Here is a 16,303-nt window from a genome sequence, read left to right as displayed (position 1 = left end):
CTCGGCCCTCCGTGGCTCGGCTCTTCGTGGCTCAGCTTGGCTCTCCAAGGCTCCGAGGCTCGGCTCCGAGGCTCCAAGGCTAGGCTGGACCCGAGGTTAACATCAGTCTTTAATGACGTCACGCTGCACATTAACAAGTCACACGCTTTGTTCTTGTGCTGGCGGTGGCAACTTAAAATGAGACTAAAGGGTCTGAGCACCAGACTGGCCGGCAGGGAACAGTCACTCATTCCAACCCTATCCCCACCCCCTGCCCCATTCCTTCTGAATTCTATCATGGGCCTGTCCAGAGAGCAGCAGCTGCCTCAGACTGGTTTCATTTGAGTGCACACCAACTTTACATGGAATTATAAAAACACTAGGGGCCCAGTGCATGAATTCATGCACCTTGAAAGGAACTGTGGGCCGTGAGGCTGCAGTGGGCACAGGGGTGGGTCTCGGCCCATCCTCCACACCGCCACCTGGCCTCTCCTGCCATGGGCCCCAGTCCCCTCTCTGCTGGCAGCCCCTCTCCTGCTGCCACTGCTCCCATCTGCTGATGGTGCCAGCCCCACTCGACCCACTGACGCAGAGAAATTGGGGCCAGCGCCAGCAGCTAGTGCAAGTGGGGCCTAGTGCCCTCAGTAGGTTCGAGCAGCGACTGCTGCCCTGATCACCCCTCATGAGCAGGGGGAGGTGGAGAAGCCCTCGGGAGCAAACAGGGCTGGCAGTGGCCACTTGCACCCACTGATGGCGCTGAGCAATTGGGACTGGTGCCGGGTGCCGACAGTGGGTGCGAATGGCGGCTCCACCAACAGCTGCGGTGTGAGCAGGGCCAGCACTGGAAGTGGGTGTGAGCAGTGGCCCCAGCAGCAGCAGCAGGTGCAAGTGCCGGGCAGGACTGCGGTGCGCAGGAGCAAAGAATTTTCAGTAACAGCCAGAGGTTTGCCCCAATGACAGCAACCAGCACCCGCCTTGGTCTGGTGCCCCTGCTCACCTGCTCCACCATCCCGCCACAGCTGATGCCCGCCATCTTCCACACATGCCCCCTGGTGGTCAGCGCACGTCATATCGACTGGTTGTTCAGTTTTTCTGCCTTTCAGTCTCTTTGCATATTAGCCTTTTATTATATAGGATATTTACAGACTTTCCATAGTGTTCCAATAATCAGGATCAAAGACCCTTTTATCAAAGGGATTATGTTTAGGACTGTGCAAAATTCAAAAGGATCAGGTTCGCCCTAACCAGTTTGGCTCAGTGGATAGAGCCTCAACCTGCGGACTGAAGGGTCCCAGGATCGATTCCAGTCAAGGGCATGTACCTTGGTTGCAGGCACATCCCCAGTAGGGGGTGTGCAGGAGGCAGCTGGTCGATGTTTCTCTCTCATCGATGTTTCTAACTCTCTTTCCCTCTTCCTCTCTGTAAAAAATCAATAAAATATACTTAAAAAAAAAAAGAAGGATCAGGTCCTTTTGAAAGAGTCTAGAGTCCATTCAACAAAATTGACCCGGGCCATGGGGAAGCCCCAGTGTCCCCAAGATTACCTTACAGGAAAGGACCTTAAGTGAGCACACTTGGCCTCGGAGCCCGAAGTTGAAAGGGCTCCTGACTCTGGAGGGAGAGGTGGCTGTGCAGGTCACTCCCACTCACTGAGGCTGGCTCTCTTGGTCCTGCTGGAAGGCGAGGTATTGCCTGTGGGCACCAGCCAGGCAGTTGTGCAAAATTAATCTGGGTTCTCAGTGTGAGATGGCAAAAGATGGCCTTCTTCAGAGGGAGAGCAAGACATGGGAGACAAACACGGAGTAAAGCACAAACTGGCCACATAATGGAAGCTGAAGAGCATATAGGGAAGGTCTGCTAACCAGGGCGGCAGGCTGACGTCACCTAATGGCCACCAGCAAAGGGCAGACAGAAGGCTCTCTGTAGGTGAGGCTGCCCCCTGGAGCATGCCATCCTGTCTGCGTGTTCCACAAACGGGGCTCCTGGGAGGCGGGCCTACAGCAGACATGTGCAGACTGGCGCAGACATGGCTGCTGGAACTCCAGAGGCAGAAAAATGGTCCTTCTCCTGGGGCCACACTCACAGGAATATAGGGGGGCACCCTCTTCCCTGAAGCCCAGGCTTCCTCCTGTAAGACAGTGGCACCCAATGACCCCTATGGTTATTGGTAACTGGACTGTGGGTCTTGTAAGTTCTGACCCCCAGATAGCATGTGACCTGGGAGTTGGAGGCCCTGAATTCAAATCCCTTCTCTGGCTGTGACTCAGGTTCATGCTGCCTGGATCTCAGGCTCCCCATGGTTCAAAGCTGGGGTGGAGACAGGTCACCTGTCTATCCCTTCCTGCTGGAACATTCTAGGTATCTAAGCTTGCTTTTTGGGCCTATGCCTGTGCTATTCCCACTTTCGTCATTTCTTGTGGATTCCGGATTCCCGATTCCAAATGTGTTGCTGTGCCCGTTGCAGGGAGGCTGGGGTGGAGAACATGGTTGCCAGTGCATAGCAGATGGTAGTGCCACACAAAAGGCTGCTGTGTGGAAATGGCATCTTTCTTTGTGATGTAGGGGAAGAGGAAGAGGAGAAGCAGAAAGGTGCTGAGAAGAAGAAGAAGGTAAAGATGCTCCTCTGTGTGTTTTATACTACTTAGTGTGTGCCTGTGTGTGTTTATGCATTGTATGTCCGTGTGTGCACATGTGTGCCTGTGCGCTTATGTACTGTGTGTATGTGTGTGCACGTGTGCCTATGTATTGTGTACGTGTGTGTGCTGCATGTGTTTATACATTGTATGTATATGTATATGTGCATATTTCTATGTTTCTCTCTTAGAATCAAGCAGTGTTATTTCATAGTAACTGGCCAAACTAATAATAAATCCCCTATTTGATTATATTAATCAGTTTCTTTCTAGATTAAATTATTAAAATCACTTTTAAATTCCAGGTCAGAATTATATAGACATGCTTATGGTAGGTCACAGTCTCTTATAAACATACCAATGAGACATAATAGCTGGCTGAATAAGGATTCCATGATTTATTTTATCAGCTCTAATTACAGCCTTGTGTTCAAGATAGCAGTTCGTGTAAAAATCAGATGTTTCATTCAACGGAATGAACATGTTAAGCTCCTGGCACAACTGCATTGGTTTAATGTGATCGGGGTTTTTGAGGTTGTTATTTTGGCCAGGCATTCATTTTGGGTCCCATCTCTGACTGATGTGCAGAGGAAGGCTGATGCGATTCAGACACGTTTGCCCCAGTACTTAGACATGAACATGCAAAGGCCTTCAAACAGGCCATTTAAACATTAGCAGGGGGACAGAATCTTGGAAACCATTCAGCCCACTGCTCTCACTGTCCCGATTATGTCACCACGGTTAAGGGATACAAACATGCTCAAGTCAAAGCATTAGATGTTAGCAGACTACAAGCTGAACCACAGGTCCTTTACCTCCAGGTATATAGAATTTTCAGTAATTTTTTCAATTCTGACTTCTTCAGAGCAAAATGCCAAAGTCTTCTTGCAGCATTACTTCCAGAAGTTATGTCATTTGTTCTACTAAGTATTGGAGATGGAGGAGGGAGCTGACCCAAGACATGTTTGTGCGTGGTGCTTGATTGAAGGGCAACTTGCTATTTCAGGGCTTGCTTTTAGAGGAGAGACCAAGAAAAGGTAAGGCACAAAGAAACACATTTTTAATACATGCCTGGCACCAAATGGAGGGACGTGAGCTAACTGTGACTGAAATATATCAGACGGGTAACCCAGACAGGGTAAGTACTGGGTTAGGCCTTGTTTTCAGAAGGCTACTTTTCATGTTCACAGACCAGCATCTGTAAGAATTGTTACAGAACTGAGTCACAGGGTTATTACATGTCTTGTACCAACCAGTATAAAATAATAGTTACAGAAATTACAGGTTTTGAGCAGTAGACTTCAGGCAGGGAAGGTACAGGCAGAGCAGAGGGTGTAGCCTTCAACCCAATAGTTCCACCACGGGGAAATCTTCCTAAGGAAATTACCAGGTACTCAAAAGGTGCATTCAAGTGCATTTAATTCCTTATTATTTAGTTAGTTCAATTTTCAAATATTAAACATTTTACAATAGAGTGTTGATTTGGCTTCCATATACTACAGAATAGTGTGTTATCATTAAAAATAATTACCGCAATGTCTAATAACATGGGGAAACATTTATAATATAATTAGTGTGTTAGTTTTCTAGGGCTGTCATAACAAATCACCACAACTGGGTGACTTAAAACCACAAAAATGTTATTCCCTCACACCTGTGGAGGCTGGAAGTCTGGAATCAAGGTGTCAGCCATGGGTCTGCAGGGCCAGCTCCCGCCCAAGGCTTAAGGGAGAACCCTTCTTTGCCTGTTCCAGCTACTGGAGGCTTCAGGTGTCCATCGGCTTGGGACTGCATGGGTCCCACCTGTGCCTTCTACACATCTCCTTCTCCTCTGTGTATCTCTATGCCTTCCTCTCTTCTTATAAGAACACCTGTCATTGGATTTAGGATCCACCCTAAATTCAAGGATCCTGTCTCAAGATCCTCAGATGACTTATAACAGCAAAGACCCTTTTCCCAAATATGATCACATTCATGGATTCTGGGAGGATATGTCCTTTTTCGGGGGAAGGCACAATTTAATCTACTACCATGAACCTGAAATGCCTCCATAAAGACTTTGTACAGTCCCACCTCAACAATGTAAAACCATATTTATATACATACCACTTGTAATAGGATGTTAGGATGGAACTAGGGAACCAAAATGAGTGTGAAAAGACTCCAACACTACCCTCCTCCCCGCACCCATATGCAGAATTTCAAAGGGAATGAAGGAGAGCTCTTGGCCCAGCACATGGACCTCTTAGTAAGGCCAGCTTAGCTTTGCAAAGGGATAAATGGAAGAGCAGTCTCCTCCTATGAGGAGAGGATGAAGAGTCTCTTTGCAGAGAGTGGTTGGCTGCTATGCAAGTCCACCCATGGGGAGAGGAGAGGGCATGCTAGTGCCCAACCCATAGCTCAGGGGCGTCCAAGTGCAGTCGGGTGACACCAAAGTCTGGTGTCTGATCTACAACTGAAAAGGAGAAAATGGGTTCCAACTGCCACTAGGAAATGGAGAGGACAAGAGCTTACCAAAGACTTAGGAGGCAAGGCCAGGGGATGGCTGCCTTTGGGGGACCTCCAGTGTTTATCAGGGCACAGGGTACATGGGTGTTTTCTGGGATCAGATGTGAGTAAATGGGGGAAGCCAGTGCATTCATGTCCCGGGGCTGCCATAAGGAAGTCCTACACGCTGGGTGACTTAGAACCGCAGAGGTTCTGCAGGGTTGGTTCCTCTGGAGGCTCTGAAGGAGAACCCCTTCCAGGCCTTGCTCCTAGCTCCTGTTTGCTCAGGCAATCCTTGGCCTTCCTTGGCTTATAGACGTATCACACCAACCTCTGCCTGTAAGACCTTATTCCCTCAGTCTCTGTGTCTCTGTTTTCTTATAAGGACATTTTCTTAGAAGGGCCATCGTAATCTAGTATGAACTCATCTTTATAATTATATCTGCAAAGACCCTACGGCCAAATAAGGTTACATTCTGATATTCTAGGAAGACATGAATTTTGGGGGGCACTATTCAACTTAGGGCAGCTGGCAGGGGGCATCTTGAGTCAATCTTAGGAGGAGCCCTAAGAGAGGACTCACTATTGCAAAGCAGGAAAGAAAGAAGAAAAGGTGGAGAGAGTGGGCAGCCTTCAGCAGTTGCTGCAGCCATGCTGAGCTCTACCTGCATGGAGGGGTGAGAAGACCTAGAGAGGGAGGGTGGGGGTGATGCAGGAATACCTGGGACTGAGTGGGGAGTCACAGGGACCATGTGGCATGGAGCTGTGTCTGTTTAGGCCAGAGCCAAAGGAACCCCAGGAGAGAGAGCAGAGGGCATTTCTACAGAAACCTGAGTGGAAGAACCAGCCTTCCTATGCGGGGCCCCAGGATGCAGAGCTACCCGCCCCCAAAGAACTGTGCAGACCTCTCCCTCACCTTTCAGAGTGAGGGTGAGGACAGACCATGTCCCTTACCCGCTGCAGGCTAACTCAGGACGTGTCTGAGACAAAAGAGAAGTCAGTGACACCCGCCTTAGAGTTTTGACTGCATCATAGGACATATGCTAATAGTATGTATTAGTATGTAATATGCATATATACCCTACAACATGGTGTTATTCTAATTAAAGACCTGACTCTGTTTTAGGACTAAAATTAACCACAGAGCTTTTTATTATCTGACAGTGATCAGAAAAGAAGGTGGGGCTGCCAGCATCTCATTCTTGGTCAGAAGCCTATTTCCATTGTCAATTTTAAAGGGAACTCAAGAGACAAATGTAGGTGGTGGGAATTTGGGTGAATTTTATTTATTTTTTAAATGTAATGCTTTCTTTTACTATGCATTGCATTATCTTTAAATGTGGGTAGAGCTAACTTGTAGAGTTGAGAATGGAATGTCCCTATCCCAATTCATGGCTTGAATGGGAAGCAGTAACCGCAGGCACCCTCAGAGGCCCTTAGGAGGAGAACTAAGAGAGGACTCACTATTGCAAAGCAGGAAAGAAAGAAGAAAGGGTGGAAAGAGTGGGCAGCCTTCAGCAGTTGCTGCAGTCATGCTGAGCTCTACCTTTGAAGCAGCAGCAACAGCCACATTGCTTCTGCCCAGAGAACTACACACATTTCCTGGTGTCACTGTGACCTAGTTATAGGTCTTTGAGCCCTGAGGCAGCTGGGTGCCCAGGCAGCCTCCTGTCTTTCTCCCTTCCCCTGACCTGCCAGGTCAGAGAAAATAAGGCTCAGATGTCTTCTGTGCTGGTTCATTTTGTTTTTTTGAGCTGGTTTTGTTTGGCTTTCAGGGAATGCCAGTTTTCTGTTGAATAATCGCCAAGGGAGTATCTATTTGAATATGAAAAGAAAGAATGCCAATGTCATGGGCAAAGGAACACTTGGAAGGAACTCCAGCTTTGCATCTAATTTCATAAGCTTGGAGGTCTAGGCCTTCAGTCCAGGGAAGAAGAAAATGGATGGGAAGCACCATGAATGTTTAATAGGGCCCTTCAGAGTAAAACAGTTCCCCACCCCAACCTTCATGGGGTCCCCATGGCAGATTCAGAGAACCAAACTCATCGGGTCACCTTCATGCACACGTATGAGAGGGCAGGTGGGCTGCTGCAGGGCTGGCAGTGGTTTTGTAAGAATCACACATGACATTGGATGGCCAGAGTGACCCATCAAGCCAATGGTTTGGCTACCATACCCTGAGAGAATTTCAGACCCATTGGTTAACTTTCTAAAGATTTAATTATTATAATTTATTTTTTAGGAAAGGAAGGACAGATGTCAGAGATATAAGCCCTCTTCCCATAAAACAGAGCTCTTCACAGAGGATGTATGAACAGGATGGAAAATCCCCAGCTTGCCTTCCGTGAGTTGCTGAAGACTGAATGTATCAGCACCGAGGGAAGGAGGAGACAGGAGTTGAGGAAAGAAAATGAAGCAAGAAGGAAAGAGGCAATCCAGAAACTCAGAGCTGACCTGTCTACACTTCATTTTTGAAAGGCCACAAGTTGGCACCTACAGCACAGGACATTCTGTAGGGCAATTCTTCCTTTGCCCCTGGCCCACTGTCTCTGAGCTGCCAGCACCCCACGGTCACAGAACAAATCAGACCATGTGCTGTGAAATGTGTAGAAAATTGATCATATGATAAAAACTAAATCGCTTGCTGCGACCCAGAAAGGAAAATAATGCAATACAGAACACCCTAGGAAGCCGCCCCTAAGATGCAGAGGTCACGGGTGCATGTTCGGGCTGAGGTAGCCCCAAAGTGAGACCTTGCCCAGTACCTGGCGAGGGAGGAACACCACACATTGGCCACAAGCTGTGCCACAACGAGACATTCCAGGAATGGGAAATAAGGAAGAACATTAAATATTTGAACTCTGGGCAATTTTTAATCCAAGCTATGAAGGGACAAGGAAGGTAAACTCGGTCCCTCCGTAAAGGTGTGCACTGGTTCCCAGGGGCGGAGGCCAGTAACATAACATCGTTATGCTTGTTGACACTGCTGAGAACTCCCACGTAAAAAGCCACTCCAGACAGGTTGGCTCTGGTCACACCTGCCTCTGAGGAGAGGCCAAAATTGTTCTGCATAAAAATGTCTGGCACTCCGACATTTTTATGGAAAGGTGTACAGATGCTTGTCTCATAGGGGATTTCTATAGGGGCGGCAGTTGGGAGGACAGGTGTGCATTGTTCAAAGGAAGGCCATGAGGTCTCCTTCCTTTTTTTTTTTTTTTTACATTGCAATGATTATTTTAAATTAAATTTTATTGGGGTGACATTGGTCAACATGAACATATAGGTTTCACGTGTGGATTTCTAAGTTACAAAATCTGTATATAACACCATGTTAAGAATAGAGCTACCATATGACCCAAAAATTCCTCTCCTGGGTGTATACATGAAAAACTCTAAATCATTTATACGCAAAGATATATGCATCTCTATGTTCACTGAAGCATTATTCATGGTGGCCAAGACATGGAAACAGACAAAGTGCCCTGTGATAGAGGACTGGGTAAAGAAGATGTGGTACATATACACAATGGAATACGACTCAGCCATAAGAGAGGTCTCTTTTTTTAACAGCAAATTGCTCACCTGAATTCTGGCCTGAAGGAATCAGATCATGTTTGCTCTTAGAACAAATGTCGCTGAGCACACAGAGGGTGTGGGTTCTGTAGCCTCAGTGTGCATCGTTTATAAGGTCTCCCTTGTTGTCAGTTGCCCATGAGCCCATGTCTCCATAGTGTTTCTCTTCCTGCTGACCTGCTCATTCCCAGGGGAGTGCAGTGCTGGGAGCAGGCAGGGGCTGAGTTGGGACAGGTGACTGTGCTCGGTGAGGGCATGGGCTCGCACAATCTACAGAACAAACCAGACAGCTCCATGGCCAGATACGTGACCCAGCATTGGGAGTTGGTGGGCAGGGGAGATGCTATGGAGATGCAAGATATCTTGAGTTTCACAACATTGATACCCAGATCAGACAAAGACAGCACACAAATCAACAGTAGATCACGCTCACTCATGAAGGTTGGTATCAACAGCCTACATGAAGCAGTGATAACTAGTGGCAGCCTATTTAAAGAATAGCAAACCATGACCCAGAAGTAGGGATGTTCCAGAAATGCAAAGGTGGTTCAATATAGGCAACAGATTAACATATGTCACCATATTTTTATCAAAGAAGACAAATGTGAAAGATTCAAAACAGACAAATTTCAAAAGATGTTTTGATAAAGTTCAATATACACTTAACAATGAAATGACAAATAAAACCTTAATATGATTAAAAATTTAGACACCAAACCAGAAGCCAATCGTGCTTACTGGTGAGATGTTAAAATGCTTCTTAGAATTCTGTCTAAGTGAGAAGCAAAACCAGGATGCTTATTATCATACTGTCCTCTAACCCTGTGGGAATATATTAAAAGAAAATAAAAAAAAGAGACATTGACATTCAAAAAATGAAGAGGAGGCAACATTAATATCACTTGCAGAAGTTGCAGTGTATACATGGAATACTGCAGTGATTCTCAACCTTCCTGCCCTTTAAATACAGTTCTTCATGTTATGACCCAACCATAAAATTATTTTTGTTGCTACTTCATAACTGTAAGGTTGCTACTGTTATGAATCGTAATGTAAATATCTGATATGCAGGATGGTCTTAGGCGACCCCTGTAAAAGGGTCATTCGACTGCCAAAGGGGTTGAGAACCGCTGCTCTAGAGTATCAACTGAAACCTATTAAAAATAATGTGAGATTTTAGGCCCAAAAACCTAATATAGATTAGTCAGTTTTATATCATAAGATATAATGACAAAAAAATCTCATTTATAATAACAACAAAAAGAATAATACCAATAAATAAATTATAAAAGAAATATGCCAAATGCACGCACACACACACACACTTAAACTCTACTAAGGGACAAAAAGAAGATTTCAGTAAATGGAAATGTATATCTTATTCTTATAAAGCAAAACTCAAATCTGTTCTCTAATTTAATCTACAAATTTGATGTCATTAAATTTTAATGATTAAATTGATTTAAAATATCAACAGGATTTTTGTTCATCACTTGACAGGCTGATCTTAAGTTTAAAATTTTACAAAGCGTATGGGAATATCCAGGAAAGTTCTGAAAAAATATAGAAGATGGGTGGGGGGTGAGTTAGACAATCGCCTTGTCCAACACTTAGAAGCTGCAATAAGTAGAGCAGTTTGCTACAGTGCAGGAATAGACAGCCCCATCTAAATCAAGGTGCAAATGCCTGATAATGACTTAGTGTATCATCGGTCCTGAAAATAGTCCTCAGAACCTCCTGACATCTTCATGGAAAGCCGTGGAAACAGGTGTGGGTTTCAGTCTCGCTGGCGAGGGACTGCATTCCAATTGGGGATTCTTGAATCTTCCAGACCTCTCACTACTGTCATTCCCACAGCAGACTGGCCGCAGAAATGCCTGGCTCCAAACTGGGGCACCTAATTGGGACAGATTTCTAAGTAAGTGTCTCAGGGACACAGTCCTCAGTTCTTTTCTGGCAATACCTGCTTTGACAGAAAGCCGGCTTTGCTATTGACTCTGTAGTCTAAGAAATCTGAAGGAAAAGAAGCAATGGCGGCATTTTGGTGGGGGAGGAGATTGCCTCTTGTCCCTTAATCACCAGATGATTTCTTTTTTCTTTTTTTAAATTAAAATTAGTCACAAAAAGAAAGACACTCCTTGACACTGAGCTGCCTGGGACTGCCTGTCTTGGTAGGAATAAGGAATTATGACCATTGTATGATTTAAGACAGGTGTTTGACATAACTATGCTAAACACGCTGCTTTATATGTCTCAGCTCCTAAAATCCTTGGCTAAACTAATCTCATGGCATTAGCTCCTTATCTAAAAATGTAATTGTTACTCCTATTTTTTTTTTTTTTTTTTTTTTGAAAATCAGGCAATGAGCCCTAGCTGGTTTGGCTCAGTGGATAGAGCATTGGCCTGAGGACTGAAGGGTCCAGGGTTCGATTCCGGTCAAGGGCATGTACCTTGGTTGCAGGCACATCCCCAGTAGGGGTTTGCAGGAGGCAGCTGATCGATGTTTCTCTCTCATCGATGTTTCTAGCTCTCTATCCCTCTCCCTTCCTCTCTGTAAAAAAATCAATAAAATATATTTTTTTAAAAAGAAAATCAGGCAATGAAAGAGAAAACGTAAGACATTTATTAAGGACTGCAACCAATCAAAAGGAAAATTACACAATTCATGAAGCATCTTTCTTCACTGAAACTTTTCCTTCCAATGCATTTTTCTGTTAAAAGAGAGAAGGGCGAGAGGATTAGACCCTGTGCTGTGCATGTCACATTCTTACGATGGAGGCACCGCGCCTGGGCTCCTGGGAGTCCTGGGTGTCATTCAGCATGGAACCTAAGATGGCAATGCAGCCAGCTCCTCACAGGAAAGGGTGAGGGACACCTGCAGGGAGAAGAGGAGGAACTGGAGTCCAGGTAAGGGAGACACAGCCCCAGATAGGACACTCATGTCTCAAAAATGGTAGGTCCAGAGGAGCCCTGAGGAAAGGCTGCAGCCACATGCTGGGACTCAGGCTGGTCTAAGGAACAGCTGGTGGTGGGAGGCTGAGAGGGAAGGAACCAGTCAAGCCAGTAAAGGAGCAGGCTGGCCTCAGCTGTGGTCAACTGAGGCTGTGTGGCTCAAGTCATTCATTCATTCATTCATTCATTCATTCATCCATTCAATAAACATGTATGCATTGAGTATCTCCTGGGGGGATTACAAAGATCAGTAAGGTGTAGTAGCCCTGATCTTCAATAAGAAGGAAGGAAGGAAGGAAGGAAGGAAGGAAGGAAGGAAGGAAGGAAGGAAGGAAGGAAGAAAGGAAGGGAGGGAGGGAGGGAGGGAGGGAGGGAGGGAGGGAGGAAGGAAGGAAGGAAGGAAGGAAGGAAGGAAGGAAGGAAGGAAGGAAGGGGAGGGAGAGAGGGAGGGAAGTAAGCATCACAAACCTAGTGGAGAAGACAGAAGCAGAATATAGCACAGTCAATGCAATTCCATGAATGTGACCGGAAGCCGGCAAGAACCGAACCCTATACTTCCCACAGGACCCATTGATTCGGTGTTTGCACTGACTTTACAGAGCAGAACTACTGCGAATAGCAAGGAGAATGGACTGTACCTGGGGAGTCATCAGCAGGTGCGCAGCGAGGGGATCTCAGATTGTGAGTAAATAGAGTCACCTGCAGCCAGGTTTGCACCTCCCTCCATAGCATGGGCTGGGTCTTTCCTATCTTATGAGGGGATAGGGGTGTTTGGCTTCCCCAGTAGGTGGGTGGTCATGGGAGCTCACGACAAGAAGTCACTAGTGGGTCTGATACTTGGTATGGAAACCACTCAGCAAGCTAACCAAGAGGCACATGTTTTAGGGCCACCCCCACGTAGCTAATGGCAGGTAGGTATGTTGTCAACACTTCCAATCGATCAAAGTCCTTGCCTTCTAGTTGGCTGCTAGTAGTCTAGCTTCACCCAGCACACGACAAATGTATTTTAGACAAATAATCCTGAGGTTTTGTCCTCTTGTGCTGTTTTCTAAACATGGAGATATTGTCATGAGGCAGAGCATCATAGGGAGCAATAGAGGGGCTTTGGAGACAGACAGACATCAAGAGCTACTCCCCAATGCCAGCACCACCTCTGAGATCAGGGGCCTTTGAGACTCAGCTTCCTCATCTATGGAAGGGAGACAATGATGACAGCAGTTGCAAGATTTATATAAGGCCAAGTACATGCAGGGTCCAAACACGGACCCCAGCACGCTTGGCAGTTCTGATATGCTCTGGTGCAGGGGATGGGCATGAATCGGGCATTTGATGAACATGTGTCGAACAAATTGATAAAACCATGAGACTGATTCTTTCCACCCTATAGCAACTGTCAAAAGGCCTAAGAATCGCCTCTTTTGCTGTTCTGAGGCATGGAGTTTAAGAATTCCACAATGGACAATCGATGTGTCACTCACACTGCTGTGGTTTGGGGGCAGTCAGTGTGGTTTGTGGTCTTCCAGCCTCTACGTAATGAAAATATCTGAGCAAATCCAGCAATAACAATCCAGAAAGTGTGAAACCCTCTCATAGAGCCCGGCCAATGTGAGGGGGGCTGATTTGCCATGGTTCCTATTTTAGAACAGCAAATACAAAAACATTTCAGAGCTGTTGGTTTAAATAATACCTTCCACTAGCCACTTTGATAGATGGCATGATTTTCTAGCAACCTGAGAGAATCTTAGAACAGTGTTTGTTATGGTTCAAAAACACTTCCTCGGCAACTATTTTGTTCCAGAGACTGAGCCAGGCTCTGAGGCTTCTGGGCTGTGTGAGCCCACATCTCTGCATTTAGAAAGCTCCCCACAGGAACCCTAGCTTGTTTGTCTCAGTGGATAGAGCATTGGCCTGCGGAATGAAGAGTCCTGGGTTCGATTCCAGCCAAGGGCACGTGCCCAGGTTACAGGTAAGATCCCCAGTAGGGGGCATGCAGGGGGCAGCCAATCAATGATTCTCTCTCATCATTGATGTTTCTCTCTCTTCCTCTCTGAAATCAATTTTAAAAAAGGGAAAAACAGAAAGCTCCCCACGGGAAATGTGACTTTCACAATTTAGAAAAGCCAACCTGATGTAATTGTGCAGTCCTTCCTTCCTTCCTTCCTTCCTTCCTTCCTTCCTTCCTTCCTTCCTTCCTTCCTCCCAACCTGATTGAACCCATATTATATTCTAGACACCATTTTTTAGCATTATGAAACAAAGGATATTGTCATTATTAATTTAAGATAGTTCTATTAATTATATTTTCTTATTGTTTAACTAAGATAATAAGGACAACAAGCTAAGACATCCCTAAGGAGTTCATGGTCCAGTAAATTATAACAACTATAAATCTTTGAAGGACCTAAGCCATAGAGGTTAAGGGATTGGGTCACTGTTCCAGCTCCTAAATGGCAGATGGGGCTGGGAGCCAGGCCTACTGATTCCAGACCCTGTGGGTCAGCCTCCTCACTAGACTCCCTGTGGGAGCCTTACCAGCAAACTTAGAGCCCGTGTGAACACTTGCCCTGCAGAAGGTCACAGGAGGGCAGGGACAGACCAGGACTTCAGTCAAAGTCAATGCCCAGACCAGAGTGGCAGCCTTTGGCCTTTTGTCTGTGCTGTCTTTAAAGCAATGTTTTTTGGCTCTGGTTGGGTAACTTAGTTCATTCGAGCATCATCCAAATATGCCAAGGTTGCAGTTCAATCCCTAGTCAGGACACATACGAGAAACAACCAATGAATGCATAAACAAGTGGAACAACAAAAAGTTCTCTCTCCCTTCCACCCTCCCTCCCTCCCTCCCTCCCTCCCTCCCTCCCTCTTTTCCTTCCTCTCTCTCTGAAAAAAAAAAATCAAGTAAAAAAAGATGTTTTGAAGTGATCAATTTTTTTCATAGAAATCAGGTCATGAGTTTATATAGCAATACATATGTATGCATGGCCAATATAAGCATATCATTAATAATAAAATACAGCCAGTTCATTTAGAACTCTATCTTTTACCCCGAGGATGCTCTGCAATGCAAAAAGAAATGATTTAAGTTTGTAAAAAAGGAATATGATGAGTCTGTTTCTTTATAATGAGTAGTTTCTTGATCTCAGCTAAAGCTGGTTTTTATATTCAGGGGCACATAGATGAAAAAGAAAACCTACTATTTGCATATTTCATCCAATATAACCTCACTGGTAAATTTTTCCTTGTATTTTAGTAAAAAGTCAGTTGACTTCTTTCAAATTCCAGTGGTTACAAATTAATTATACTATGCTTAGCCGGTGTTTTTTGTTTTTGTTTTTTAATAAAAGAATCTCAAGAGTCCAAAGGGAAGAATTCCATCATTCACTCAACAAACACTTCCTGAATGCTTGCTGTGTTCTCTGCTCTGTGCAGGCACTGGGAGACGATGGCAGGGAAGCTCAGTGAGCTCTGTGCCGGGAGTCTGGTGGGACAGAGCGGGCAGAAAGGAGACAAGCAATTGCATGTCTGGGATGAGGACTTGAGGGAGGCCCTAAAGAGATGTAGCTCTGACTTGGGAGGGGCCACTGAGCCGAGACTTGAGTGGTGAGGAGGAATTAGCCAGGTGGATGTTCCAGGTGGCAGTCACAGCAGGAGAAATTGGCAGTATTTGAGTACTGCCAGAGCTTAGGGGCTCCGGGGACTTGGGAGAGATGAGGCTAAAGAAGTGGGCGGGGCCAGGTCACCAAGGCCTTTGTGGGCCATGGTAGGGAGTTCGGACTTTATCCTGAGGTATATGGTGCTACGTAAATCTAAAGCCCCAGAAGCCCAAGCTTTATTGTGTGTGTGTGTGTGTGTGTGTGTGTGTAAAAATGAATGCACTCTGAATCAGTACCTATGATTGCATACCAACATTCCTTTGTGTCCTTCATGATGTCCCTTCACCAATGCCTTCAGAAATCCATAGCTGTGTTTGCTCCAATCCCTAGTAACTGAGAGTTAATATACTCATGAGACTAGATACTCAGTTTGGGTTTGGAAAACCAGTGCTGTCTCCATCTCCCCACAACACCTCCTCTTGGCTCAGGGTCTGACTTTTGCACACCTCTGCTTTACCCCATAAGTGAAGCAAACATTAGGGGGCTTAAGTAGAGCAGGACCAGAGTCTCCCCTGTATTTCCAGATAAAGCCGAGGACCTGCAAGGTAGACATTATGGGACCAGGACCTGGGCCAATGCCAGAGAAAATGTGTGGACAAAAGCAGTAATTTGCCAATGTTGGGAGAAGACAGAGGGTAAAGAAGAGTCCACGATGCTCTAAAATTGTGAACTTGTGAAAATTAGGTGGGCGGTGGTGTCTTCACTTGAGGAAGGGAGCTGGAGAGGAGGCTGGTTGAGTTTCATTTGCTCCCAGGGTTTCCATAGCAACTACATCTAGTGGGCAGTTGATATCAGGGCCCGGATCCCAGATGGAGCAGGGCAAGAGATGCGGAGTTGGAAATAACTACATAATAATGATAAAGTCAGGCAAGTGGAAGAGATGACAGAGTAGTCTACATTAGAAGGAAAGAATTGGATCACAGAAATAATACAAGTGATCACAGGGTTTAAATTACCAATGGAGAAAAGGAAGGCAGATTTCCCAGATTTGGAGGATTAGAATCCAGTGTGCAAAAAGCAGAAAAGTGA

The sequence above is a fragment of the Myotis myotis genome, unplaced genomic scaffold (genome assembly GCF_014108235.1).
Source record: "Myotis myotis isolate mMyoMyo1 unplaced genomic scaffold, mMyoMyo1.p scaffold_m19_p_8, whole genome shotgun sequence".
NCBI lineage: Eukaryota > Metazoa > Chordata > Mammalia > Chiroptera > Vespertilionidae > Myotis > Myotis myotis.
This window is presented reverse-complemented; position numbering follows the sequence as displayed.